This window comes from Cyanistes caeruleus, chromosome 5, assembly GCF_971803275.1.
Source record: "Cyanistes caeruleus chromosome 5, bCyaCae1.hap1.1, whole genome shotgun sequence".
Classification (NCBI taxonomy): Eukaryota; Metazoa; Chordata; class Aves; order Passeriformes; family Paridae; genus Cyanistes; species Cyanistes caeruleus.
Window position 1 is genome coordinate 39,149,128 of NC_141705.1, and position 16,013 is coordinate 39,165,140.

General features: G+C 38.0%; 1 long non-coding RNA gene across 1 annotated transcript in view; it reads left to right on the forward strand.

Moving 5' to 3' along the window:
• The window catches only part of LOC147653057 (uncharacterized), a 121,442-nt gene extending 105,715 nt beyond the window's left edge, over positions 1-15,727 (forward strand). Inside the window, exon 4 of the long non-coding RNA XR_015287197.1 lies at positions 15,649-15,727. This is a non-coding gene — a long non-coding RNA (uncharacterized LOC147653057). The remainder of the gene's footprint in view (positions 1-15,648) is intronic.
• The last annotated feature ends 286 nt before the right edge of the window (positions 15,728-16,013 follow it).

Below are 16,013 nucleotides of genomic sequence, written 5' to 3' on the forward strand. Positions count from 1 at the left end.
TTACTGTAATTGATAACTTCAATTTATGACTAAAATAGTAGTGTGGGTAAATCCACCAAATGGATTTTGGATTCTGGTAAACTTGGGTGACCATTGCAGTGTGCAACAACTCACAGAAGCAGAAGCAAATGCCAGCTATTATTTAAATTACAGAGCTTACCTTTCTTTCCTTCCCCCCCCCTCCCCCCCTTTATGATCTTAACACCCTTTTTCAATTCTAGTGAAGGTCCCTTGGTCTTCAAAAGTCAGCTACTGGAAAAAATTTAGAAACAAAGTGATGATTGTATTTTCGTGTTTTCAGTGTCCAAATAATATCTTGAGTTTATGAAGTGTAAAATATGTCAATGTGTCAGTGATTGAAATGCTGGTATTCCTTGAGTATTTACCAGGAAAAACGTCTGAGATAAGTAAAAAGAAAGAAAAAGTAAAATGGAGCTGGGTTTGGTTTGTTTATTTGTTTGGTTTGGTTTTGGTTTTTTTCTTGAAAAAGGTGAAAATAAAAGTTTTACCTAAAAATGCTTTTGGTCCTGTGGCAGTTTATTTATTAAGATTTTTCTTAACACTAGCCATTCACTTTAGGAATTTAGGGTATACATTTTGTCTTGAAAAGTACATTGCATAATTTTTCTAGAGCAATTATAGTATTGTGGTTTGGTTTAATTTATGTAAAGGGGAAAGAAATTTTGCAGTGGAGATTTTGTGAATATAGTATTCAGAGTTGTGGACTGAAAATGTTAATGAGGCTCGTACTGATCAGACAGTGCCTTGAATGTTTCTCCTGCTCCTTAATGAACTTAAACATTTTGCTCCAGCTTTAGGACAGCATTTTCATTATATTGCACCTTAGATATGCAGGAACTGTGGTTGTACTTCCCTTAGCTTTTTAAGTAAGACCTTGTCAATTTAGCAAAGAGGCACGCTAGGAGAGGCAGTCACCTAAATGCTGCTTCTGGGTGGCACCATCAGGGATAGCGAATCTTATTTCCTCTATGCAGAAGTCACGGTACAGAGGCAATAGGCTGTGTTAAGACACCTCTCTGTCTTACTTCTGCATCATCTCCAGTGTATTTTATTGTCATGAGGAAACAAGTACCAGATTCTGTGACTGAGTGAAGTTTATCCACCCTGTCCCTGGTTAGGTATCCTTCACCCTGTGTAATATTTTCGTAATACTTTCCTTTGTAATACTTTTTTTTCTGCAGATGTAGATTCATAAACAGTTCCAACTCAGTAATACCTCAAAAATCCCATTTTTTTTCTTCTGCTTTTACTTCCTTCCTTGATTTCAGAAGGAGGATCATTTGAGCAGCCCCCTGTTAATTCAGCTTGGAATTCACCTAGGTTTAAATGAACTCAGCATAAAAAAAAAAATATAAGCTAGTGATGATTTTAATTGAGAAAAAATTCTAGCTGGATTCATGGTGGGAAAAATTGTTTCAGAGAGAGGTAGAATGACTCCCTGTTGCTGTGTCAGAAATGAAGGTCTGTAATAGGAGCCAGTATTTGGGGACAGGAAAGTATGTGTAGTACTTCTTCCCCATGACAGCTTGCTGGCTATCACTCGACAACTAGGCACTATGAATTCTCAAATTCATGAAATGAGGCTTTTTTTAAATTAAATATTAATTTAAATGATAGATTAATATTCTATTCACAAAGTGTTGAAATAGAACATAAAAGAAGGTTAAGGATGAGTTGGCATAACATTTAAATTGTAAAACAGTTGTCTGATAAGTAGGAAATGCAAAATTAGAGATACAGCTCACTTCATAGACAATGTTAAACTCTGAGAATTATTTTCATATTTTGAGTGATATGCAGTGCCTGTTTTGTATAGTGAATGAGGATGGCAGGAATTGAGGTTTATTAATGGCAAAATCTATGAGGACTTGAAAAACAGATGGTATTTAGAAAAATCTACACATTATGAAAAAATTATAATGTAACGTAATTGAAAAAAAATCACCGATTACTCATTCCTATAAATACTTTTTCCTAGTTTATTTGTTTAAGATTTTTTTTTCACAAATAATTGAGCACTAATGTTGCTGATAAATATGAGAATAATTACCTTCAAAGCAACAGACACACATAATGAGAATGTAGTGGTTCAGTTCCTTATGAAGTTGACTCTATGCAAGAATGTAGTGGACCATAACAAAACACTGTGTAGCCACTTTAATTCTCAGTGTAGGTGAGAAGCCTCACCGGACTTCCCTATTTTAAACCCAGATGTGTTCATTCATTAGGAGAATCACAGAATAGTTGAGGTTGGAAGGGACCTCTCTAGACTGTCCAGCAGAACTTACCTACTTACAGGGAGGTATTTAGTAGGCTGCACAGGGCTGGATCAAGTCATTTTTTGAGCTTATACAAGGATGAAGACTCTGCAGTCAACCTTGGTGATATTTTCCAATGTTTTCCCAATCTGACAATAAGAAAGGCTTTCCCGATGTTTAACTGCGATTTCCTTTATTTCAGTTTGTGTCCATTTCCTTCCATCCTGCTACTCATCACCATTGGCAAACACCAATTACTCTCTTCCTTTTATGTGACCCATCCCTGAGCCTTCTCTTCACCATGCTGAATGCCTTTATCTCTCTCAGCTTCTCATAAAAAAAAGGTGCTTTTGTCTCTTAATCATCTTTGTTTCCCTTCACTGAACTTCCGTCACTGTGCTCTTACGTACTGGGGACCTTGAGGCTGGAGCCAGCCCTCCAGATGTTTCTCACTCGTACTGAACAGAGGGAAAGAAGCACTGCTTTTGACCTCTTGGAGAGGTCAAGTTGCTCTGAGCCATCTTTGCTGTGAGGGCACACCGCTGTCTCATGGTCAGCTTGTCTGCCAGGACTGTCAGGTCCCACTTGGCAAAGCTGTGATTTGGTCCCCAGCCCGTACTGGTGTCTGGTGTTCCTCCTCAGGAACAGGACTTTGCACTTCCTCTTGGTTGCATTTCGTGTCTCTTGCTCTTTTCTCAGCTGTCAAGGTTCCTCTTAACAGCAGCACAACCTTCTGATGTATTGACTACTTCTGGTTTTGCACTGTCCGTGAACTTGCTGAAGGTGCACTCTGTCTCACCTTGCAGGTTACTGATGGAAGTATTGAACAGTCTTGGCTCTCATATTGACTTCTGGGGTATGTCTTTGATGGCTGGCCTACAGCTGGTGCTGCTGATCCACAGTGCTTTGGGCTCAACACTGTGGACAGTTTTCATTGTTGATCACTCTCGATTTAAGACAGAGAACTTGATTAATACTAGCTTTTGGTGTGAGCAAGGACTTCTAAACACACATGGAAATGCAGGAGTCTGTGCATAGACACCAAAATATTTTGCAGAAGGCAATAATGTGTTAACATAATTCACATAAAAAGCCAATCATCAAGTAGAGAAATCTGTTTTCCTTATTTCTGAGGCTCATGGGAAGCATTAACATCTGCTTCATCTGGCTCTAGATAATCCACTGATCTTCCAGTGTCCTGTTGTTTTCATGCCAGGCCAGGATGGAAAGACAAGAACCCTTCAAGTTGCTCTGTCTGCATTGGGAAACCTGAGACCAGCAGGGTTAGTGTCAGCAGAAGAGTAACTTAAAAAAATTTGGTGACATATAAGTGAGAAAGATGCCAAACATACCAGGCGGGGAAATAAATGCATCTATGGCAAGGTGCTGGGCTGTCACAGATGGCTTTTAGTCATTGTTATTCTGAGGTTAAAACCAATGTGGAATCTTCAAGTATGTTCATATAAAAGTGCAGTTTTGAGAGATAAAGAACAGGGTGATGCTGCTTTGCATATGAAAGATCACAGGATGAATATGAAAATAACCTTCTCTCACATTTGATCCTTAGTACTAACTGTTAAGCTAGAGATGCTCTGTGATAAAAAATTCTGATTTACAAGTTTTATGTATGCTAATAAGTGGATGGATATGATGTTTTCATAATTCCATTAGGTCCCTTTCCCTTTAGCATCACATTCATGTAATCCAGATGGGTTCTTGTCATCTCATCATGTTCTCTTTTCATTTGGGGTGTAGGAAACACAAAAGTTGAGTGGCATGTAAGGCATCTGATCTAACAGAATAGAACAAACTGAATGGGATGTAGTTTATTCTAATTTATTAAAAGAAAGTATTTCAAGTTATTCGATCTTTACCTTGTATTTCTTGTGGCAATCACATATTTGGAAGGTAGGACAGTTTCTATAATCATGTGTGTGCCTTTCATCTGTAGGAAAAGTAGGGAGAAGAGTTTTTCTTCGGAAACTTCTAGCAGTGTCCAAGGATCCAATATTGCATTTAGTAAATGTAGATTAATTTCTAGAAATTCTGCTTCTTGGAGAGATGCAATGTGTACATGAATTTTATATATCAGTCAATAGTAATCTCTATCACGTTAAAGATTTCAAACACAGCACAGAATTCCTCCAGGCAGAGTTCTTTATATTCCCTATTCCTTAAGGGCTAAGTTGTGGAACCTCATCCACAAATCCCATATATCTATTTTTGTTTATAATGAGACTGTAGTTGAGTGACTTATCTTGACTTACAGATTGTCATCACTATGGTTTGTTTTTGCCATCTGTCAGGCTCAGGAGAAAGGCTTCTGATTGTGTCTTTTGTGCTCATGGTAGCTCTGATGAGATGAGAGCATCTATGGAAGGTCAATCTGTAAATGCTATAACTTGGGTCCTGCTTACTAACTTGAGGTTTAGAATTTGTAAGGATTGTTATTTGTCATTTTCTTGGAATGTTTTGGAATTTGGAAAGAGTAAACCTGATTCTACTTCGTTCACAATCCTTATCTAAAACTCTTTGAATCATAGTGAAAATTGTATGTTGAAATTCTTAGACTATATTTAATGACTTTTGCTGTGATTCGAGTTCCTATACCTTCATTCACCTCCTATATTCTCATTGTGGCTTAAAGTTTGCAGTTCAGCAAATAAAACATCCAGTCTTCAAAAGCAGACATTTATTTGAATGTGCCTTGGCGCCTGCCAGTATTTTAGTAAAAATTCATGACAAAATTTATGCACAAATCTTGAAATATTTTGTAAACTTCAAGATTTGGGGATTTACTGAGTGTGAGGTCACCACTCACAGTGTGGTCATGCAAAATGGTAACTATGGCAACTGCGGAGTACTGGAGTGGAGAGTAAGCAGGGAGGTTTGTGTGAAAGAAGTAATATCCTTGGACATAGAAAATATCCTTAGAGAGCCTCCTCAGATGAAGATGATATATGGGCATTTTTCTGGCATGAAGTTCTTTTGTTTTCTAATGCCAAGCAAAATAAAACTTGTGATGACTAGTTCTCTTCCAAGTTTATTTTAATTGGTACTTCAGGTTTTAAAGATAGGTTTAGTTTGTGTTCCCTCATAATTTAAAACCTGCTGATTATTTTTCAGTCTTTAAAGGCATTAACACTTTAGAATTAAATCCAAGAAAAAACAAAGGTATGAAAATATGCACCCTAAAATTTTGGTGTCTCTCTTAGTTTAATGAGAAAAAGAAGGAAAAATTGCTTTTGAATTTTGACAAATCTATTATGAAACAGCTGTAGGTGAATGTTAAAGTTACCTAAACAGACATGTACACAGACAGTGCTGTGAAGTATTTTGGTTTAAAGCCTGAAGGAACAGAAAATTTTTGGTGTTTTTTAAGGCATTTCAAGGCTGTGTTACTTGCAAAGGCTCTCACTGGATTCTGCAATGCTTGCAAGTCTGTTGCAAGCATGTACACATCTTTACACTCTATTAAATCTCCAGTTTTTCTGATTTGTTGTGGCTGGAGTTTTTCTTGGGTTTTGTTTTTTTTTGTAATTCTATTTTTTCTGAATACTATTCAGGGCTGCATTTGATTTCCAGTGATTTTTACCATCAGTGCTGCTTACTGTTATGAGATTTTTTGCATCAGGAAGACTGTGTGGAAAAAGGAAAAGACCTGTATATCTTGCTGTCTCCTCCTAAGATTTCAGTTCAGGAGTATTCTACCAGTATGTGCAGAAGTACTTTGTTCCATAGCTGATTGAATGAAACTGTGCAGTCACTGCTAATGACTGAGGGTGCCTTGTCAAAATGTTCTGTTTAGAACATCTCTGCCTCCCTCAGTATGCTCCTAATGTTTGGAAGTAAAGGTGAGCCTCTGTCAGTTCTTGTTTGAAAGGCAGAGCCAGGAGTACTTGGAAAGAAGCATTTTGTGCATCTTTCTTTGAACTCCTGGGAACTGTTAGTGTGCTTTACACTGTGACTTCTAAAGTGTGCTGTCACTCTGATTTAGACCAGGGCCACACTGGTGATCACAGAATCATTGGGCAAGCCAGGAGTAGGAGCCATGATGACATGGCTTTGTCCTCTGCTGTAGTGACAGAGAAAGCATGACTTTTAATCCTCTCTTATGTCATCCTTGTCATTAAATATACATAGGGTGAAATCTTTGCCCTACTGAAGGTTATGGCAGTTTTGCTGTTAACTTCAGTGAAGTCACTTTACAAGTTGTGCATTATAGGGAAAAAGGAGAAGGTTTATATTCAGGTAACTCCTGAAGTTTATTTTTTTCTATTCTATTGAATATTCCATTCTATTGAATGGAAGTATGAGTTCATTATGCAATTTTTGTGGTCTCTTAAAAATAATCCTGAAGTCTTTCTTTACCCTATACAACCACAGCCTTGCCATTCTTTCTTGTTGCTTGTTACAAGAAGGGCTATGACAGGATAAGGAGCTAGAACGCAGAAATAAAATGCCAGTATGGATAATTTTCTCTTATTAGGGGATACCCTCCCCTCCTCTAACCCAAATATGCACACTTCCTGCCATGGCAGATATTTTATCTTTGGATCATGTTTGATTTTAATATAATGCAGAAGCAAATGGAATTTGAAAAATCAGCAGAGATCGAACTAAAAGTAAAATAGCTGAGGAGGCAATGAAAATTTTCAGTGAAGGGATATGGTATCCAGTACAAAGACTAAAGGAACTTATTTTTAAATTAATGGTTAGTGGAATATATTCCTACACTTTCAGATTCCAGCTGTGGAATATATACCAACTGCTTGCAAAAAAAGGTGTCTCCTCCTAGTTACCAAGTGTACCTTCTTGTTATTAGGATTCAAGCCAAACAGTGGCAATGTCATTAGTTTAGTTTATCTGTAAATGGTGTCAGGGCTGAGCTGGCATTTGAAGTTGTTTAGTGCTGTTGTGACTAAAAACAACATCCAAATCGAATGCAGGATACAGATTATCCTAGTATTCTGAATTATCTATCATGTTTCAAAGTTGTCAGTGTGGAATAAGAGAAAATCTTCCAAGATTTTCCATTTCCTGTTGACAAAATCCTTGTCCAGTAGAGATCCGACAGATTATTTGTAGCCTGTACTGTCACACAGCAGATACTGTAGGAAGAAAGGGGATTTTTATCTTCAGTGTTGCCTTACCCAAATCACACTGCAAACCCTGGTCTCCCTTTCTAATACATGCACCCTAGTCTGCTGTCAGAGAGTGAAATGGCAAGGCTGAAAGCTCCTGTTTGCTGTTTCACTAACGGCCAACCAGCAGCACCGACTGACTTAATGCAAATGTTTTGAGCTAGTTTTGCTCAGAGATCTAGTTTGAGGTAGTACTGTGTAATTCCTGATGGTAACCTAGTTTAAAAATTAATTTTGAACTTATCTTTTGATGTCCTTTTAACCTTTTGGCTTCTTTTGCTGTTATGTATAAAGCATAGATATGCAGAAATTGCTTTTAAAAGAAGTGCTTGTCACCAACAATCTTTTTCTTAATCACATTTTTTTTTTAATCTTTGGCTTTGATTATGGTAGTTTTGAATCCCAGATTGAAACCAGCTAATGGATTTTGCAGAGAAAGAGCATAGTTACTATGGCTACACAGCACCCTGAAAGCTTAAAAGGACAAAGCATAAATGAGCACAGTCCTGTCTGCTTGGCCATTTGCAGAATAGATTGTAATAACTTAAAAGTCTTTATAGCCTCTCAGATTTTCTGAAAAAGAAGGATGTTAGTCCTGTAAGAAATTCTATTTTATTTTTAGATTAAATTATAACTTTTGAAGTAGCATATTTGAAAAATACTTTACAAAACATGCTCTGCTTATAGCCAGTTCATCTCACATATATCACAGGCAGTAGCATGTGATGACATTTACTATTACTGGTCATTTAATCACTGTTGTTTTTACTATGGTATTTTAAAATGAGTCAAAATCTAATCCTCCTATGGACAGGTAAACACAAAGTATGTGTGGTTTAATGAAAACTTAATGTTCTTTTTATAGTTTTAACTGTAATTTTGGCTGAAATATTTTTAACTTTTATTTTCTTACAAACCAAGAAAACTATCCTACATATTTAAGAGAAACATTTTGTATACAGTAAAGAATAATAAAACACATTCATTGTTAGACTCATACAATTAAGGATTGAATTAGCAGTTTTTAGGATGACCCTAATGACTGATGGAACTATCTGTTTTTGCTTGAAAAATAAAATGCATTAGAATCATAAACATGTCACTCATAATTCACAGGCTTGTTTCAGTGGCCTATTACAAACGTAGAATAAAAGTTTTTTGAGTGGAATGCTAAAGTGCATCTATTGTTCATCACAAATAGGAGTTCTGTCCACAGATAATTATAGGCAGTGTACTTTGGCTGATGGGTAGTAAACCACAGGAAAGAAAGGTAGCAGGTGAGCACACAGGTGGTTTTGTTATGATGTTATTTATGTGCTTTTATTTGCAGGCAGAGGGCTCTCGTATTTGTATTTTAGATTTATCTTTCCAGCAATGTTTGCATATATTTGTAGAACAGACTGACTTGCTGCATGCACAACAGACCAGCTGAGCTGTCCTCCTGTTGCAGATCTGCCCTGTGCTCTGTAGAAATGCCATGTGAAACAAACTTCATTAGTCCATCGGGTCATTGATGTCTAAAACATCTAAAGAAGCCTTTCTCACTGAAAACAGCAGAATCATTGTACAGAATTTCACCACAGAGACCAGAAATCTAGACTAATCTGCAAAACATGTTTGGGCCAAATTCCAAGGTGAGCAGATGAGGTGCCTGGGAAAACCCAAGAATAACCCAAGGAAATTGTAGGGAAAAGTAGGGTGGTTTAATCCCAGCTGGCAGCTGAGTATCAGGCAGCCACTTACCCACTCCCTGCCTCTGCTCTCCAGTGGGGAGGAGAATCAGAAAAGAAAAGTAAGGTTTATGTATTAAGAGTTTGTGGGTTTAATAACTGAAACAAAATATAATAATCATACTAATTACAATAATAGTATTAGTAATGAAGAGGAGAGAGAGGACTGATTCTATGAAAAAAACCCCAAGAGAAACAAGTAATACACAATACAGTTTCTCACCCCCTGCTCATGGATGCCCAGGCTTTGTGAAAGCAGTGATCAGCCCCTTCCAGCCAGCTTCCCCCAGTTTATGTGCTGGGTGTGACATTCTGTATACGGAATATCCTTTTGGCCAGTTGGGGACAGCTGTGCTCCCTCACAGCTTCCTGTGCACCTCCTCACTGGCAGAGCACGAGACAGTGAAAAGTTCTTGATTTGGGGTGAGCACTGCTGGGCTACAACCAAAATAGGAGCGCGTTGGAAACGTTATTCTCGCGTTGAATCCACAACACCGCACCGTGCCAGCCACTAAGAACACTTAACTTCATCCCAGCCATAACCAGGGCAGGAGGGGATGCTGGTGGAAAATGATTGAGGGAATTTAATCCTGCTATTTATTATGGACCTGAGATTGCTAAATTGTAGTAGTTCTTAAAGTAGCTTTAGGTGTGTAAACTACCTAAGATAAAACTAAAGTGTGGTGGTGTAGGAGTGACCCAGAAGGTCTGATTACCTTTCAGATCTCCAGAGGGCTTATTCCTAGATTGGTTTTGGTCAGACAAATCTAAAATAAAAGATACAAGACTTTGAAATTCAGTAGGCTAATTTTCCTAAGTATAAACATTACTTCTTTAATGTACATCTTGAACAATGCTTCTGTTGCAATTTCACACAGAATCGGTGTGCTCAGGACTAGGGCGATATTTACTGAAGAGTTTGGGATTTTTTGATGCTTACTTTAAGAGAGTTTTTCAGGAGAACTTAATTTAAAAATGTATGTTTCTACCATGTCTTAATTTAGGGAGAAGGGGTCTCAAGATAGAATCTCAGGTAAAAGAGGAGTTACTTTCATGAAATTAGTGTTATTAGTTTGTCTTGAATGAAAATGTATTAAGAAATTTTCCTCTTATTTGCATTTATTTGATCATTAGAAATATGAGGATGTAAAAATTAGAGAGGCTGGCAAGTAATAATTCGTAGGTGATGATGTCTATCAGAAGTTGTCCCATACTTAAGTAGTCATTGTAGTCTTTTCATTCCAAAACTTTTCAAGATATTATTTCCTTATTATTTAAAACTTATGCACAATTTATTTTGCTACGTGCAACATAATGATTTTGAAATTTTAATCAAGTAAAAACTACGATCAGATTGACGGGGTTTTTAGGTAACATATATCTCCCATCTCACCTTAGATAATTTAAATGTAATGCTCTTGAAAAATCAAATTATTAAAACAATAAAATAAAAAAATAAATGCCTGAAGAGAGGGGCATGTTCATGGGTATTTATTTCATTCATGTGAATTTTTTTTTTTTTCTTGAAGAAATGCTCCATTTATTATTTACTTAAATACTGCAGAAAAAAATGCTGTTTGAAATTCAGGAGTGGATCAGTTAGAAGGGCTTTGACAGAAGACTGAGACTATGTGATATTTGGTGTTGCCATGGGAAACTGCTTTGCAAGAACATTTGCAGAGCAGATGGACCAAGATAAATAAAACAGATACAGGTATGGAATAGAGATTGTTTAATGTTCTGTGAAAAAACAGGAAAACAGGAACTTAAATCTATTTAACACAGTTCTTTAATTTGCCCTTTTATTAATGTGCATGCTGTTTGATATGAGTAGTTCCACAGTGAAAGTTTCCTATAAATTGTCTTTCCAAGAAATCAAAGAAAATGCCAGGTTTATCCGCCTCATCTTCTGTATCATGTAAAATCTGTAGTGTCCTTACGTTATGCCATAATCTATTGCCTTTTTGGGCTAGTCTCTGAAGTTACATTTAAGTACACAAGCACTATGAAATGAAAAATTTTTGTATTTCAGATGTTCTAATTTTGTTAGCTTCACATGCTCTTGGCTGCTTCCAGCTCTTCTATAACCTTATAAACCAGCTTTTTTCCTTGATATAAAAAATAAAAAAAGATAAGGCTCATACCCTGTTTAAAAGCTAGAATGTCTTTGTTATCATGTTTGATTATACAGAAGTTTGTTTCCAGAGCAACATGAGCACAAAAGATGCCCATGTGACTATCTACATACAACATGCCTTTGTATGAGTACCTGTGTGCAGAAATACACTCTGTTTAATGTGTATTCTTTGTTCTGCCTGGCAACAAATAAAATAGGCATGTGCTCTTTCCTTTTCCTCTAAGGAAATAGGTCATTAGAAAATTTAAAATATAATTCACAGACATATCTTTTCAACAGCTCAAACTTGTAGCAAGAAATAGCTTTGGGAAAAATAAAAGCTTTATCTGCTTCCTTGAAGATATATGATTTCAATTGCTAAAGGATTTTTTTTTTCCCCTCTAAGTAACTTGTTGATTTAAAAATATTTCTTTGGATTTTCTACAATCTAATTGTGCTTCTGTTCTTCATGACTTATAAAAGTTACTCCATGAGTTGATATCTCCACATGTGTGGAACAGTTGTTTGGGAGATGCTGTCATAAATCTGTGAATGCTCACATAAATGTTGGTGTTTTCATTTAGTATAAAATACCATGAAATTCCATTCCACTGAACACCATGCAGGTGGTTCACATTTTTAGAGTGCATGTTATCCAACTTTTTTTGAGTGGTTGGAGCAATGTTTGTTTGCTTTTTAGTATATATTTCTATTATGAAATACATTTGATGCATTTGTTATTATTCCATTTTAAATATCAGATGTGAATACCTGCCTGAAGTCCTCTGTTCATTTATGTTTGGCATTCTCATGGGAAACTAGGAGTGTTAGCAGCAGGAATTATTGGAGAAAATTTTTATCTTTTACAATGACAGAAACACAGAATTGTTAGGGTTGAAAGAGACCTCTGGAGATGATGTGGTCCAACACTGCTGTCAAGGCAGGTTCAGCTACAGCAGGAACTCATCCAGCTGGGTTCTGAATGTGTCCAGAGAGAGAGAGAGAGAATTAATTGGATCAGAGTATCTGAATTTCTCCTGTTGCTTTTAATCTATGGTTTTAAAATCTTGCCATTGATACCTAGGAGTCCAAAAGGCATGTTGACATTCATTAGGGTCAGGGTTACTATATGTTTCTAGCTTTAAGCTGTAACCTTTTCAAGCTTTTTACGCTAGCTGAAGCACAATAAAGTTGATTGTATATTTTTTTTTTCCCCATGCATTTTGGAGAAGAGATTTCATGGGTGATTAATTTAACCTCTTTTCAATTAATTTTAAGCAGAGACCAGTTAAATAAAGCACTTTCCAGAATCATAGAATTATTGCGGTTGGAAGGGAGCTCTGGAGACTGGCTAGCCCTTTGGTCAGAGCAGGGTGACAGGGTAACCTAGCACACATTGCCCAGGACTGTGCCCAATGGGCTTTTGAATATCTGCAAGGATGGAGATGCATCTTGGGCAACCTGTGCCATTGGCTGACCACCCTCGTAGGAAAAAAATAAAATTGTTATGTTTAAATGGGACATCTTGTGTTTAATTTGTGCCTCTTGCCCTTTCACTTGATGCCACTGAGAAAAGTTATGCCTTCTCCTTATTCTGCCACTGACCAGGCATAAGCATAGGACAGATCCCACTGAGTCTTCTCTTCTCAAGGCCCTCTCCTCATACAGAAAGTGCTTTCAAATCCTTCACCTGCCTCCATAAACTTTAGCTGGCCTTGCTGCAGTGACTTGTTGTCTCTCTCGGGCCCAGTTCTGGGCCACCCACTGCAGCACTCAGGATGGCTCAGCAGTGCTGAGCAGAGAGGAAGGATGACCTCCCTCAGTGTGCTGGTGATGCTCTTCCTCGTGCAGCGTGGGTTGCTGTGGCCTTTCTTTGCTGTGAGGCCATGCTGCTGGCTCATGGCCAGCTTGTTGTCCCTTGGGTCCTTTTCTGCCAACATGCATGGGATTATTGCTGCCAAGAGCTGCACTTGACTTTTTCCCTGTATTGAACTTCATGAGGTTACTGTTGGCCCATTTCTCAGCCTGCCAGGGTTTTTCTGAATGGCAGGACAACCCTCTGATGTATCAGTTACTCTATTTTGTAGTATCTGTGCATTCTGTCTCAAGTTATTGATGAGTTCTGAGCAGTATTGGTTTTTTTATTGACACCTGGTGTGTGACTTTGATGACTGGCCTCTGGTGAACTTGGTGCTTCTGATCCACAACCTTTTTTGGCCAGCAGTTCAGTCAGTTTTCTGTTTGCCTTACTCTCCATTCATCTATTTTGTGTTTCATCAGTTTGTCAGGGAGAAGACGATGCAAGGCTGTGACAGAAACATTATTGAAGTCAGGATAAGCAATGTTCAGTTTTCTGTCCTTGTCCTCTGGGTCAGCCTGCTCGTTGTGAATGGCTATCAGGTTGGTCAGGCACAGTTTCCCCCCCATGTATTCATGCTTACCATGTCCAAATGCATTCTCTTCCCTCCTCTGTTTGGCAGTGGCTTTCAGGTTTATTTTCTCCATTCCTTTCCGTGGAGTCAAGGTGAGACTGGGACTGAATTTCATGAAAGTAGAGGTGATATTTATTCTCTTCCAGTCCTCAGAGTTTCCTCCCCTCACCTTGATCTCTGTTATGCATTTTGATCTTTCTGTGATAGAGTGCTCTCACAGTGACATCAGCCAACCCTCAATATGTGTGGTGCATCTCATTATGGCCCATGGATCTGTGTATGTCCAGTTTGTTTAAATGCTTCCTAATCTGACCCTGCTCCACTGAGAGGAAATCTGCTTTGCTCCAGGCTTTTCTATGGTTTTCAGGGACATGGGATAGCTAAGGGATGGTTTTATCAGTGAAGAGAGAGATAAAGAGGGCATTCAGTGAATTGGCCTTTTTCATATCTTTTGTGACAGGTCTCCATCAGGAGATATCTCTTCATTCATATCTTGTGGCAGGGAGACCATTTTCCATAGCCCTCCTTATGCTGCACAGCACCAGTAGAAACTTCTACTGTTCACATTTATGTGAGCTATTTACCCACATCTGTGATCCCAGTGAAATTGAAATTCTCCAACTGCATGCAGACCTCTTAATTCATCCTGTTTGCTCTGTAGTGTGCATTAGCAAATAGGCTATTTGAAGAGGCACAAAAGCGTGCTGTTTTTCCAAAAAAAGAGAGAATACCTTTACCATAATTGTGCCTGGTGAGCATTTCCCTATATGCATGTACACAGGTGGGGTGGGACCCCTACAGCTCTGGGTTTTTGCTTACAGATTTCCTCCTGTTGACATTACCCCATACTCTTTGCTTGCCAGCCTTGTCCTTTACTTCCTCTCTTGATTGCTGGTCATGCTCTCCTAGTCCTATTATTCCTGGCTTGAATTTTCATTACTGGATTGGCCAGCCTGTTGGCAAAACATTTTTCTCCACTTATTGGGACAACATCTCTGCTAAACCATCCTCTGTCCTTGTAGAGCATCATTCAAAATCTATAACCCCATAGCCCACACCAGCTGTGCAACAAATTCTTATGGGATCTGTTACTTGCTTTTTCAACCTTCTGCCTTTCTGGAAGGATTGAGAAGAAAACTGGCTGGGGTCTCCCCAGCCCCCACATAACCAGCAGTGTAATCAGTGCTTGATGCTTTCTTTGTTGCCTCTGACATCATTTTCGGTGCTCATATGGAGGAGCAGCAGAGGGTCATAGTCTGCAGCAGCCTTTTGCAGTGTCCTGATCTGAGTCTCCAGCAGGCTGCAAACCTTCCCAGGCAGCAGCTGTGGGATTCACTCCTCCCCACCTTCCTGCTGCAAATAGCCACCACGGCTGCCTGGGCAGCTCCCTTCTTTTGCTGGCTTGAGTGAGTCCCTTGCAGGACAGAGCTTGTACTTGCTATTCTTATGTGATAACTATTTCAGTTGAGTGTTTTCTGTATTTTACTCTTTGTTTTGTGAGCAAATATGTATAAAAACATTGCTGGAGAACTGATTACATGTTTTGGCTATTTTGTGTTTTATTAAGCTTTGCTTATCTTTGAATGTTATCCTGCCAATGCCATATGGGTTAGCTAGCTACACAGAGGCTTTTTGTACTAGTGTGGTTGATGGAGGGAAAATCATGTGTGGTTTTCCTGTGCTCTGAAGATCAAAGAGTAGTCTCAAATCATTCTGAAAGTCTACAGAAAGATTGATGGATATCAGTATCTGGTATAGGATTTCATACAAATTATTTAAGATTACCTTTCAAGTCCAGAATTTTTACTTGAAGTTATGCCATTTGGAAGACACCAGCCTAAAAAGTTTTTCTAAACCTTGCTTCATAATCTGTTTTAAGGCAATGAAATAGACACTATTTTAACATTACAACTGGTTTCACGTGTGTCTTGTTTCTATTTCTTCTAGGAAATGAACCCAGGAAGTAATGTGAAAGGTCATGTGAAGCTCTGTCATAGCAGAAACTTTCTAAAAGATTGCTTTACCTGTAAGTTCTTTTTTTCTGTTGTTAAATATTAAGTTATATCCTACTGTGGCAGGAAAAAAAGATTTTATTTTGGCATTTTAACTTGCAGCTTAATTGTGAGGAAAATCTTTCCAAATGCATTATGTGGTAACATCTGCTATTATTCACTTTCTGTATTTTAGTAAAGCCCAAACAAACATTCTTCCTCTAAGTAAATAACTAAAACTAACATTTTCCCTAAAACCTACTAACGTTTTGAATCCAACAAGCAAGATTTTCATGCTGTTTCATTACAGATTATACATCC